Source organism: Cyprinodon tularosa, unplaced genomic scaffold (genome assembly GCF_016077235.1).
Source record: "Cyprinodon tularosa strain WSP-4 unplaced genomic scaffold, ASM1607723v1 ctg157, whole genome shotgun sequence".
NCBI classification, from domain to species: Eukaryota; Metazoa; Chordata; class Actinopteri; order Cyprinodontiformes; family Cyprinodontidae; genus Cyprinodon; species Cyprinodon tularosa.
The window spans coordinates 292,859-306,348 of NW_024038405.1; positions in this window are offsets into that span (position 1 = coordinate 292,859).

Sequence of the window (13,490 nt, forward strand, 5' to 3'; positions counted from 1 at the left end):
AAGTGAAAAAAAAAAGTCTTATCGAAACTAGTTTTCAGAAGCGAATTAATAAAATATTACTTCACTATTTCTAGTGAACTTAAAACTATTCTGCTGACAACCAGCATGACTACAGGATCTCTGATTAGACTTGTTCCAATTCAAGATTTTGCTTCTGGTTTTGTGATAATATCTGGATCATTGTGTTGTATGAGGGCATACCACTGCTAAAATGTGTGTCCATACCTCCTACTGTATTTATATTTCAAAGATTTTTAGTTAGAAACTTTTCAACATAATGATCAGGAGGATGCTGCTAATATGGCTATGATAACATTGAGCTGTTAAATTGTTTAAAGAATGGAAAGGGAATTATGTTTTGTTTGTCTGGTTTGCTTTTACTATTGCCTCTTGTCCAGGTCGACTAGTTCTCAATAGGTTCACCTGGTTAAATAATCTGAACACCAAAAGTATATGGAGGGTTACATTGAACCGTTGAATAAAAATCATTCATTACTCTTAAATCAACTGGATGACTGCAGCCCTGTGGTATACTGGTATTTTCTCATGTTTTCAGCTTCTAAACTCAACCACATATGCTCATCAGGCCCCCGAGATTTGGTAGGCTTATTTCTATATACCTTCACAGCATCTGATTTTTCTTTCATTTTTTTAACTTGTAGCCTTCAGTCTTAACTCAAGTGACACCACTTGACATCGAAATCCAGTTAGAAAACTTTTAACAGTTTTTCTTTTTTTTATGTGACACATTTCAAACTTGGGGTTTTAGTCTGTTAGACATGTAAACAGATTCTGAAGTGTAAAATCGGAAGGCTGGGGCTCTTTGAGCCAGTTTATCTGTCAGATTTCAACTCCTAATGTTACATGTATTGACGGCATCCATTATGTGTCAACCTGACAGAAAAAATAAAGTAAGATATTTACCCTAGAGAGAAAGAAATCTACCACTGTAGCTGGATCAAAAACATCCTCACAACACAGTTATTCTTTAAAAAGATTTTTTTTGTTCTGGTGAAACTGGTAATTATTCTAAATCTGAGACACAACGCACAAAAAAAATACATTTGTAATCAAAATAACTGAAGATTAATGCCAGAGTTAGGCAAAATAGTAGCCAAAGTAAAAACACATTACCCTATGCAACAAATAGGATCAATGTATGGCAATATGGCCACTGTAAACATGGCAGTAATATAATGGGTTAAAACCATTTTTTTTTTCAACTGACTAACTAAAAAGTGTTGTAATATGGAAAGTAAAGCCACTTATTATACTGTAGCAGTGAAAAATATGCCTCTGTTGCACTTCAAAAGGGTTCAATTCAATTCAGCTTCAATTTCACTTAGAAAATACTTTTTTGATCCCAAAAGAAAAATAAATGTTACAACTTTTTTTTTTTTTTTAAGGAGATGATGGTGGCTGTAGGCTGGGAGGATCGTCTGCAGTGGTATGTCTTGAACAAAGTCTGAAGAAGCCTTTCAGAAACCAAGATTCATCAAACATAGACTGGGAGTTACAATGCACAATCTTATTAGCAAAGGGAAAGAACTTCTATAGAACTACAGCAAAATATAATAAAAATATAAATTACTTGACATTACAGCACTTTGTTTCCTAATTTTTAAGAAGACAAGATGATGCAACACACTTGTAAAGTGTTCCCCTTCTGTGAAAAATACTGCACAAATTAAATTCAAAATGTGCATATACTTGTTAGGTCAGCTATTCAGTTTCTCAGTTTATTATAATTATAGTATTATAATTATCTTTCTATGGGTACTCTGTCATGTTTCTTAACTGAAAGGACCTGAATGCATGCTAACCAGTGGGTGAAAGCATAACCGGTGTAATAGATATTTTATATATATATATATATATATATATATATATATATATATATATATATATATATATATATATATATATATATATATATATATATATATATATATATATATATATATATATATATATATATATAAGAAAAACTAATATAGGAAATGAAACAATAGTGACAGAGGCAGAGGAGTTCAGCAGGCAACAATTAGATTAAAGAAGGTTGAATACTGTTGAGGTAAGTTTATTCACATAGAAATAAGAGGATATTTAAGAGGGTAAAGCAGAACAGCTTGGAAAGAATATTAGCAAGAAACTGAGGAAAGTGACAGGTAAACGAAATGCACAGTGTACTAAGTGGACACAAAAAGGATCGTCCTTATCCGGAGGAAAAGACTGATGCTAACTTAACAGTCCTCTGTGAAATGCTCAACAAGTTTAACACAAGTTTAAATTAGTTTTGTTTGACTGCACTGGTCCATTGATAGAATTTACTCCTCTTGTATGAGCATTTTTCAAAATTGTGATTGACTTGGCAGCAATCCTTCACTGTGAGCATGCATGTAGCAAAATTAGAGAGAAAAAGTCTCATTTAACAGGAAGAAACTTCTGTCAGGAAAAAAAATGTGAAGAAACCTCCAGCACAAGAAAGAACCATGAGATTCAATACACAAAAATCAATTGATATGGAAATGGCTAGTGAAGATGTCACTCATTCAGGACATGTGGACTTCAAAAAGTTAAATCAGAATCAGAACACCAGAAGTACAGTTTTGCAGTTGAAAATGTTCTAAAGACATAAACACAGCCCAGAGGGACATTTAATTAAACACACACAGAAGAGACAGACTTGGATGCCCAACTTAAGAACAAGATGTAAAGTCGGGGTTTCTGTTTTTCACCGAAAATGTCATGGTTTAGATTCAGTTTAAGTTTTCTTTCTGAGTTTTCGTTGGTTTTATTTCCATTTTGTGTTGTTTTCTGGTTATATTATTTCTTGTCTTCCTCCTTGGTTCCCCATCTGCCCACCCTGGTGGGTTTTTTTTGGGGGGGGGGGTTGGACTTTTTAGGGCTTCTAGTATCCACCATTAAGTGAGGAGTACTATCATGGTTTTGGTTCTGCTTAAGTTTTCTTTTTGAGTTTTCATTGGTTTCATTTCCATTTTGTGTTGTTTACTGGTTGTATTTGAGTTTTTATGTATTTCTTGTTTACCCTCTGTTGCCCCCTTTTGTCAGTCTCCTTACCCTAGCGCTCTTCTTCCAACCACACCTGCACCTCGTCTGCTGATTGGCCCAGTCCTTGTTCAGTCTCCCATTTTCCCTCTTGTGCAGTTTCTAATGGCTGGTTTCTCGTTGCTCCTTGCTGTTTATGAATATTTTCCCTGACGTCTCCTGTTTTTTTGTTTTTTCTGTATTTTGTTCTTTTTGGATTTTTGCCTCAGTTGCCACCTTTTGGATTATTCAATCTCCAAGAAACCACTTCAGCTTCTGTCTCAGCATTTCAGTCATCTTCAAACCTCCACACAATCTGAGAAAAGGATGCCTTGCTAACATAATGGGACTAATGCAAAACAGGTTCAACTAATCAGTGTTACCTTGCACATAAGCACAGCATGCAGCCAAGAGTCCATTAAGTAACATGATGAAACATGAACACGCACAATATTTCATTGGTAGAAGCCTATCAGGAATTCAGAAATTTAAATGAAAAAAAGGGAAATATCTCTGCCATCAGTAAAACTAGGGGAAGAGGTGTGCAGGCCATTGCTGATAGACTGAATATGTAAATGTTACCTTTTTCATTATACACAGTTTTTATGGGACATATCCAAATTAAATGAGATATTAAACCATTATCTTTTAGGTAAGTGTTAGCCCATAGTCTTGTGATGAACAGGTAAATGATATTTGTGAAAATTAGAGATTTCAAACTTATCACATTAGTTTTATTATAAGAAGGAAACCAATATACAAACAGGAATAAAACAAATTTAACAAAGACTGAGGAGGACCTCCCCCACCTGACTTTGCTTACTGGCAAAGAAAGACTTAGGGCATAATTTGAGCTGTTCTGTTGGAGAACTGAGGTCCAATTCAAAGCAGTAAAGTAAATTAATCCTTCTTTAAAAAATAATCAGTTCCATTCATGGAGATATATGTCTGGGAAGATAAGAGGTTCATTTTAATCCATGACAAAACAAGGTACTTTGCAACCCTCCATTAAACGGACAGGACATCTCTAAAATACATGCTTAAGTGTGAGGATGCCTTTAAAAAGTGAGGGCAATTTTTTAATGGAAAAGCCAAAGTATTAACATATTTAAATATTTGAATACATTATTTATGAATTCCATGTTATTCGAGTCTAAAGGCTGATTTATATTTCGATACCAGGTCAGGTAACCGTAACTCTGCTGCTCCTCTCCCAAATTGTAACTGACCGCAGACAGTGCTGCAGACAGGAGGCCGGCTTGTTTTGTTTTTATGACCGAAAATGTGGAAAACAACTCGTGAAGTTGGACCAGCTAGAAGATTGAGGTGTGCAAGAATGCTGGCACCCTTTTTGTACTTGGATCCCTGCTCTTTTTGGCACACTTTCTCATTGCCTTGGCCATATATATAGAGCCACAGTTTTAGCACAGACACGCTTCAATATTGAGCATAAATCAAAAATGTCTGAGTCAAGCTCATTGCGACACACTGCTGCTGGAGTATAACCAGCCCTTAAAGCTGAAGTCTGTAAGTTTTTAAAAATCCCTTTTTTGTCATATTGGCTAAAACTGTCCTTATGCCCAGACAGCAGTACATGTGATATGTAACCTGTGAAAAAAACTGCTTCAATTGGTACCGCCTACTGCCTGTATTTCAATCTGGAAAGAATAATTCGGGACGAGTCAAAACAACCCATCACAGCAGAGGAGCGTCTGATGGAGTGTCAATCACAGCTCACACACACTGAATCCTGCCCCCCCCCCTTTGTGGTCGCATGCGGTAGCCGCGCAGATGCTGTGAGAGGGGTGGAGCTTGGAGGTGGGGCATGAGTGAAGCAGAGAGGGTGGGGGAGTGGCGTGAAACATGTTTTTCTTCAAATTTTCAGTCGAAGTCTGCTCTCTCCTCAATGTCACAGACTGCACCTTTAAGATAGCATTAAAGGCTGCATTTAAAGCCGGGCGTACACTGTGCGATTCTTTTCAATCGTTGCACGCAGCTGCTGCTCATACTGTACGTCTTAACGCAGGGTTTAGTCGTACAGTGTAAGTTCACAGCTCACGATTTATGTTAGGCCCGATGCTCTGATGCGATCTACCTGCTCACATGACTAAAAACCACATCGGAGTCGGCTCAGCAATAAAGGTGCTGCTCTGTGGACTTACAGTATAGCTGTACTTTTCCCTTTTAGATCTCAGTTCTGCATTTAATGCAGTAATTTCCAATATTCTTTTAGAAAGGCTTTAATGTTCAGTGGGAAATAAATGAACAAAGACTGGCTGATTTTAAATATTATTTGTCTGACAGGTCTTTTTTTTTCATCATGTCAATGATAAATCTTGGTTACCTTTGGATCACCTCAGGGATCAGTGCTATTCTGTAACACATATATGTGTTACAGAATAGCACTGATTTGAATTATTACACAGCACAGGAAGACATTCCATTGTTATGTTCATGACACTCTACTGCCATAACTCAATATTTTATTGCCTGCATCTGGGTTATTTAACCAGATATCTTTTGGACTGACTTTTGTTGACTGTGAACACATGCCCAAATAAGTGCCTTTTTAATATGGAATGAACTCACAACTTCAATTCAAAAGATAAGAATTTAGTTACAAAAATAATTGAACTCCAAGTCAAAAATATATAATTTAAAGACTAAACTAGTTAACTTTACTATCTAAGCTACATTGTACAGAACGAAAATGACATGAATATAGTTTGTAAATTATAATCAATAGAATTATGCAATGATAGCACAGTTCAGCTTGGATTTTTTTTTTATGTCACCTTGTTGTTTAAACTCCTGGTAAAATAAAGTTTGTTTAAACTTTATAACCAACAGCTCAGAACATTTTAGCATGCAGTACCATTAGCTTCTGTTTCTCTTGCTTTCCACTAAGGTTTTTTTTTGTTTTCTTTTTAACTTTGATCCACAGGTCCCATTGTCCTAAATGTTTTTGGTATTTGCTGCCTCCACACACCTGCCTTTTCCACATTTGGCAGCATTTGATGGCTATTGAGGAGGTAATGGCATAATTTGAATCAGGTGTGCTTGAATAGAGACACATCTAAAACATGAAGGACAGAGGGCCCTGATGGCCAGGCTTAAGAAACCCTGGTTTACACTCAAGCAAACACAAAAATGTTATGAAAATCATCAAAACCTCACATTTTTTAGCTGGAATCTCTGTCCCTAATTTTTCAGACCTATAATCTCTGTTGATATCTGTTTTACAAAGGTGAGGTAACTCCAAATCGTGTTGGATGAATCGGTCTTTGTTTGGATGGCCTTTTCCCTCATGCCTCTGTTCTTTGGTTCCAGTCTTTGAACCTCCAAGTGATTCAGGTATACTCTGTTAGAAACATTACAGAGAGTCTCTTTTGCAGAATATGGTTCAGAAATTACCAAAAGGTCCACTTAATTTTTGGCAGTTAGAAGGTTCTGAGTCTTGAGGCCTTCGTGGCATTTCATTCATGGGGTCGCTCTGATATGGCTGGCTGAGGAACAACAGCAACACTCTTAAACTATAAACGGGAAAGAAGAGAGATAGAAACTTGTTTTATACTAAAAGCAAACTTTTTGAGTAACTCATAGAACATCTTCTACTAGAATTTAAAAGTCAGAATGTTTCAAGGCCAAGTAAATCATGCCTAATGCATATCCTGCCTCAGGTACATTTGGAAAGAGCATCTATTGACATCGACAGGAAAGAATCTCAAAAGGTTTAGATGGATAAGAATCTATGGACTGTTTTATACCAAGCCATCTTTTATTCAAAGCGCAGTAAGTTTGAGAATATATAAATATGATTGATGCACTTATGTGCACTAGATTTGTTTACATTTAGCATTATTCCACAGAATGAATTGTCTATCTATAAGTCCTAATACTTCGATTGAAAATATTTTGTAGCTGATAAAATATTTACAAAGCTTTGTTTTTGAAACCTGCATTGTTTGTATTTTCTTGAGGCCCTCGGTTTCTTCTCTTACTGTCACCAAAAAAATTCAAATCTTAGGGCAGACATGCATCATTTTGTATAATGCATAAGAAAGTGCTTACTACGTGTTATATATGCTATGTAGCACCACCTCTGGTCAAATGTCCACAAGCTGTTGTATTTGCAATGAAATATTATGTACTTAAAGAATTTTCAATGTGTTTCATCACTTTCTTATATTTATTGCAATAGTTTATATTTTCTCTTATCACTCTATACAACAGTTTACTCACACCTTTTCCCCACAAGACTTTCCTTTTGGGAAAACACTAATCGCTGTTCACAAGACTGTGTAAAAATGAAATATCACCAGCAAGCTCACACCTTTATTTCGGCACACATCTTTTATGCGGCAGACAAAAAAACAGCTCATTGGCTGGAAATTTATTTTTGGCAACAAGCTTATCCTCTCCTCTCATCCTCTTTCCACTGCCTTCCTCACTTTCACACCCAATTTCTTTGTCCCTGTCCACTGAATTCATCCTGCACCATTTCCCTGCCTCAGTTGGGCTCTGTGCTTCCATCTCAGTGGGATGTACTAAATGTCCCTTTAATTCGACACACTAACGTAATTTGACTTTCCTACAATAATTCTTTTTTCGAATTCATGCCCTCTCTCCGAACTTGGGCCAAGCCAAGTGAATTGTATGTCACAGCAGTGCATCGGGTTCCAATTTATTTTCAATATGTGTTTCGAACCCCATGCTGGTCTGATGTGAATCAGTGTTCCATTATTGAAGGAACCTTGGCTGACCAGGTTAAGGAGAATATGGTTTTGACATGACATGGAGAAATAAAAGCGTTTGTTAATGTTTGAAATCAAATGACAATTATCCTGCAGTTGCACTGAAAAGGCAATTAGTCAAGGGGTGCATTAATTTAACGTAAATTCATCTAACCTAAAAACTGAATCTAATATAGACCAATTAAGTTAGTCTGCCAAAGGGAACACCTTAGTACTTATCTGTAATTGTCAGTTTAAGACTAAATTCTTACTTGCTTGGAAAAAAGTCACATTAATCAGACATCACCTGTGTTTAATTGCTCTAGCACTGATACAGCCTTTTTTTTTAAATCATTTCTAAGCAAAGAAAGATCAGTTTTGTTATTTTCAAAAAATTAAATGAAATCTGAAATAAAAAGAAAATACAGAATGTGGGCTGCATGTTTATACTCAGGTCAGCATGTATACCTTAGATTTTACACCAACAGTGGACACCTGTTAATGTTAACTGAAAGAAAATAATACTTCTAGGGGAAAGTAAGGGTCTTTCCTAAGTTGCTACTTCCTCCCCATACTAATTGCACACTATACTTGCTATGAAGCACTCTTACAACTGAAGTGAGTCCCCTTGATGGGTTTGCTTCATTTTATTTTACTTGATCGACATAACTGTGCAGCCTTGGAAATCCAAGAAATGTGGACTGAATAGTGTCTGAATCTGTAGCATTTTGATTAGGCAAAGAGATCCAGGACCCTATTCTGTATCAGGATCACTTCCACAAATTTACCTAGTTTAATGTATGAGATAAATCCAGAAATGTTAGTTAGAATTAACCTAATTTATCTTTGTGATCATAGATAAAAAATTAAAATAAATACATTGCAATTAATAAAATTGATTAGATTAGCTTGAAAAATTATTATTTCAAGTATATCTCATCAGTAAATTTGGAACAGTGCAGTGAGGGATCAGAGACATCTATAAGATAGATGCCAGAATTATATCTATGATGGGTCATTCATAATTTTAAGAGATTTTTAAAGGGTCAGTTGCCACCACTTGTAATTTATTTAGTAAGAATAATGATGCTCATGACAACTGCTCAACACTATTTGCAGTCTTAAGTTTGAGACATATGCTGTAGGTGCTAAAACTACCAAAATATTGGCCTATAGTGATTTAGTTTGAAGGTTGGCTTGTGATGATCAACAAATGGCTATGAATTCCTTGTTTGGAGCGACCTGCTATTAAGCTTGAGACGGTTAGTGTGAGGAAAATCAAATTGACTAGCTACTTACGAGGCTAATCAACACAGTGAGATGTATGGGAGAATTATCCTGCCATAATGCAAGAGCACATAATTTCAAATTTCATCTTCTTGCACTCAAAACTTATAATGCTCACACTCAAAACATGCGCTCTCCCTCAAATATTTTCTCTTCTCTCTCAAATCTTTGTTTCTTCTCTCAGATTTAATGCTTCTTGCACAGGTATTTTCTCCTCTCGCTTGCCTCCTTCTCTTCGCGCACAAACCGCGCTCTGCTCGAGTCTCAGATACGCTCGCAAACCCGTAGGCTCTGCTTGCGGATTTTTTTTGCTCTCTCTCAGATTGCAGTTGGATCGTCACCTAGCAACCTTTCCAGCCAATAGAACGACAGCCTCAGAAAGGGAGCGCTTGTTTAACCCTACTGAGTGTGCCTGTGCTACTACGCCACTTATAAGAGCGTCAGCTGAAACTGCTATTTACAGTAGTTTTGTGGCTCGATTCAGCAAAGTTCAGTACTTATGTCTTGGGAAAAGTAGGCTACTTGAGAGTCTTGCCGTCGATCCTTTTTCAGACGTGACGTGATGTGAACAGAAAACTCCCGTCTCAGAGTTGCTCGTCAGAAAAAAAAAAAAAAGTTTGCTAGTCAGGGCAGATGCTAATAGTTTGTGCGCGAAGAGAAGGAGGCAAGTGAGAGGAGAAAATATCTGTGCAAGAAGCATTAAATCTGAGAGAAGAAACAAAGATTTGAGAGAGAAGAGAAAATATTTGAGAGAGAGCGCATGTTTTTAGTGTGAGCATTATAAATTTTGAGTGCAAGAAGATGAAATTCTTTTCTCAAATTGAAATCATGTGCTCTTGCATTATGGCAGGATAATTCTCCCATAGAGATGCAGTATGAATTACATCTGACCTACAATGAGGTGGGAGGTGCTGCACTATAGAGTTAATTTTGTTCCATTGTTTTTGCAAGCAAGAATGCAATCCAGATATATAAATTAAAAAAAAGGTATTAATCCCAAGAGGAACTGAGAATAACATTGCTATCATATATCCATCCATTCATTTATTTTCCATCACGTTTATTCCAAGCTAGGTCGCAGCGAGAGGCTGGGTACACCCTGGACAGGTCGCCAGTCAATCACAAGGCAACACAGGGACAAACAGGACAAAGAACCATTCACACAGTCACACCTAAGGAGAATTTAATCCATTAATCGATACTCCAGCACAATTTATAATTTGAGATACCCGTTGACTGTGGTAAGAAAACCGCACAACAAAAAAATAAACTAGCAGATTCCATACAGAAAAATAGAAGTCAGGTCCTTAACCCATTATCATGTTGTGGTAAGGGAACATTAGCTAGCGTTTAAAAAAATCCACTACACAACATGGCAAATAAAATTACATTTTGGGCTGTAATTTTTGTCCATTATTGTTACAAGAAAGGAACACATTTTGTATATCTGAAAAAATACTATCCTTCTTAATCAGAAACATTTTCTCAGAGTAATATTGTAGTTTTTCTCAGATTTCTCAAATGTATAAAAAATTTGGTTTATAATATTTAAATTATTAAATATTAATAAATATTAATTTAAATGTGAAATTATTATTATTTCACATTTTTTTCTTTTTTCAAATGTTGTTTTTTTCAGATTAAGTTTAGGAGTGGTATTAATTTCAAATTCTCAGGCTTGGAATTCAAATTACTCCAAAAGAGTATCCATCATTTGTCCATTAGGTTAACAAAGAACCCAAAGCAATAACAATTGAAAAATATACTTGGTAAGACTGTTTTCTGCTTTACTGGATCTAGATCTATAAGAAATTCTGTAATGAATAGATGCATGTAATCTGCTTTCAATAAAAAAAAAATTTTAAAGTATGTACCTGCAATAAGTATGTAAAATTAGGCTCAACTTGGGTTATGCCACAGAGTTACAATGGTCTCAAGCACACTAGCAAGTTCAGATAAAGTTCTTGGGGGAAAAAAATAACAATGTAAAATAACTGAGGTTATTTTTGGGCTTAGTCTGGATTTAAATTAAATGTATATGCTGTGCAAACCCTTCAGGCTTAGAAATCTTCCATTGTATCCATATTAAAACAATTCTTCAAAAAAGCGTGATAAACACTGATTAGTAATATAAATTTTGATAGCATCCTCTTAGATTAAATAAGTTAAGCTTAGATGTTTGTATGTGTGTATAGATCATATAATATTTTCAAACCTAATTCAAGTTTTTTAGTTTAAAAAGCAGTGAAGTATTCTAGTTGAACATGTAATCCTGTCTCAGTTCTATGTTTCCTCTGTCAGCACTGAGCCTCTGATGGAGAGGTTACAGGGTTGGCGCTTCAGGCCAAACCCAGCAGTTGAGAGCCAACCCTCAGAAGAAAAGAGTCAACATGGCAAGGGCACAGAACACATTCAGGATGCATAGGTGCCATTTATCATTGCTGACAACTGCACCTCTCAGTGCCATTTGAGTTTATTACCGGTACATTTCTAGCCACATAATGATGTTTTCCTTAGCACTTGTCCTCTGAGACTGACTTCGATGAAAAACTGCAGCCAAACTATAAAGGTGACATTTTTCCCTCTTTCTTTCTTCCAAATGTTGGGTTGACTTGAAAGGTTACAAAGAATATTCTGTCTTTCAGCTTTTCTTTTTTTTATTGAGAGGTTTTATGAATGTAATAATCTATACATTTAAGCAGTAACAATGCAGCAAAGACTTACCATTTACAATTTTAAGAATAAAAGCATAATTTAAAAGGTTTTACAAAACCTGTATTTTTCTTAAAAGACTCATTACTCCCCCTTTTTGTAATAAAGTAATTTCAATTTCTAAAATAAATTAGAGTACAGCTCAAATAAAACTGAAAAATGAAGTATATTTTGAAGAAAAATGGGGAAAGTATGCCCTGTGATGGACTGGTGATATGTCAATTGTTATATTACTGGTGACATGTCAATAAACGATGATACAAAGGATAAGCACTGGCCCTAGACAGGTGGTGAAAGCATCAATGGATTAATGCCTCTGCCTTAAATTATTTGTATTCTTTTATTTTATGTTATTTTGTTTCTTAATTAATGTTTTGGTTCATGTTTACAATCAGAAGTGAAAAATGAAAACTTAGTCAGGACGTTAATAAACATTGGGTCTTTGCTAATATGTCAAGCCAGATTGAAAATGTGTGGCACTCAGCGGTGGCTGCTGCTCTTTAAAACATGAGATGATCAATAGCGTTAATTAAATTCAAACGTCAGGCGTTGCATTAACAAATGTTGAAACACATAAAACCCATAATTACAATGGGTGAAAACAGTTGTTTTAAAGCACTTTAAAATAACAAACTCCAGAAACCATGGCAAGAATTCAGCACAAGGTGACTGTTCTTACTGAATGATCACTTTTCCCTCTAGACTCATGAGGAAAACCTCCTCAATGTCTGGACCTTGGCTGTCAAGATTTTTTTGCCAATCAGCATCAAGAAGCCAGCTTCATGTCCCACCCCGGCTCCATAGACCCCCTAAGAGGTTTAGCATCACTGGAAGTGATGTAAGTTGGAGTGTTATCCAAACCTCAACAAGGACTTATAGAGACTGACCAGAGTGGAGATCGCATCCGAGAGCAAAAAAGTTGATTCATGCGCATACTCATGAAATCAGGTGTATTTGATCACATATTTAATGCAGTTTAATGTCTACATTTATCAGGTCTGATAATGCATATTTTACCAAAAGTTTTTCAGAAATGTACAGGGGAGGTTTAGCCTCCATATTTTTCAACGAGAAATTACCACATTTAGTTAAGTTGTACACATTATCAATCTTGGGAGCAACTTGTGTTTGACACCCTGAAATATACATCCTATATGTGAAACAAAAATATTTTAATACAACACTGGCACCCTCAAGTTATTGTATTTGTATTTTATCGAATTAAAAACATCAAATACCATTGAATATAAAGTGTAAAGTACCACAGATTATAGAGTTCATTCTAAATATCTATTTTAGTTTTTTATTTAACTTATAGTTTTTCTTTTTTTAGCAAATTCCTAATCAAAGCCTAAGAGGAAGTTTCTCATTACTACAAGCCACATTCTATTTGCCTGCGAGACAGAGGAGATCATTATCTTTGTTGTGGTGGTGATGAAGCTAAGAGACAGCTGATTGATTTGTGCCAGAGGGTGAGATCTTTGTTCAAAGAATTAAATATGTTCATTCAAATAATTTTTTTTCCCCCTCTGGGATTAAACATAATACTGCAATCAATATTTAATATCCTTAGATCAATAATATGAGAGGTTTTATTTTGCATGGGTCCTCTCAGTATTTTAGAGTAAACATGGACATAAGCAAGCAATTAAAAACTGCTATTACAAATACATCGACTATGTCACTTGAGAGTTTATCTTTTCCCCTGTT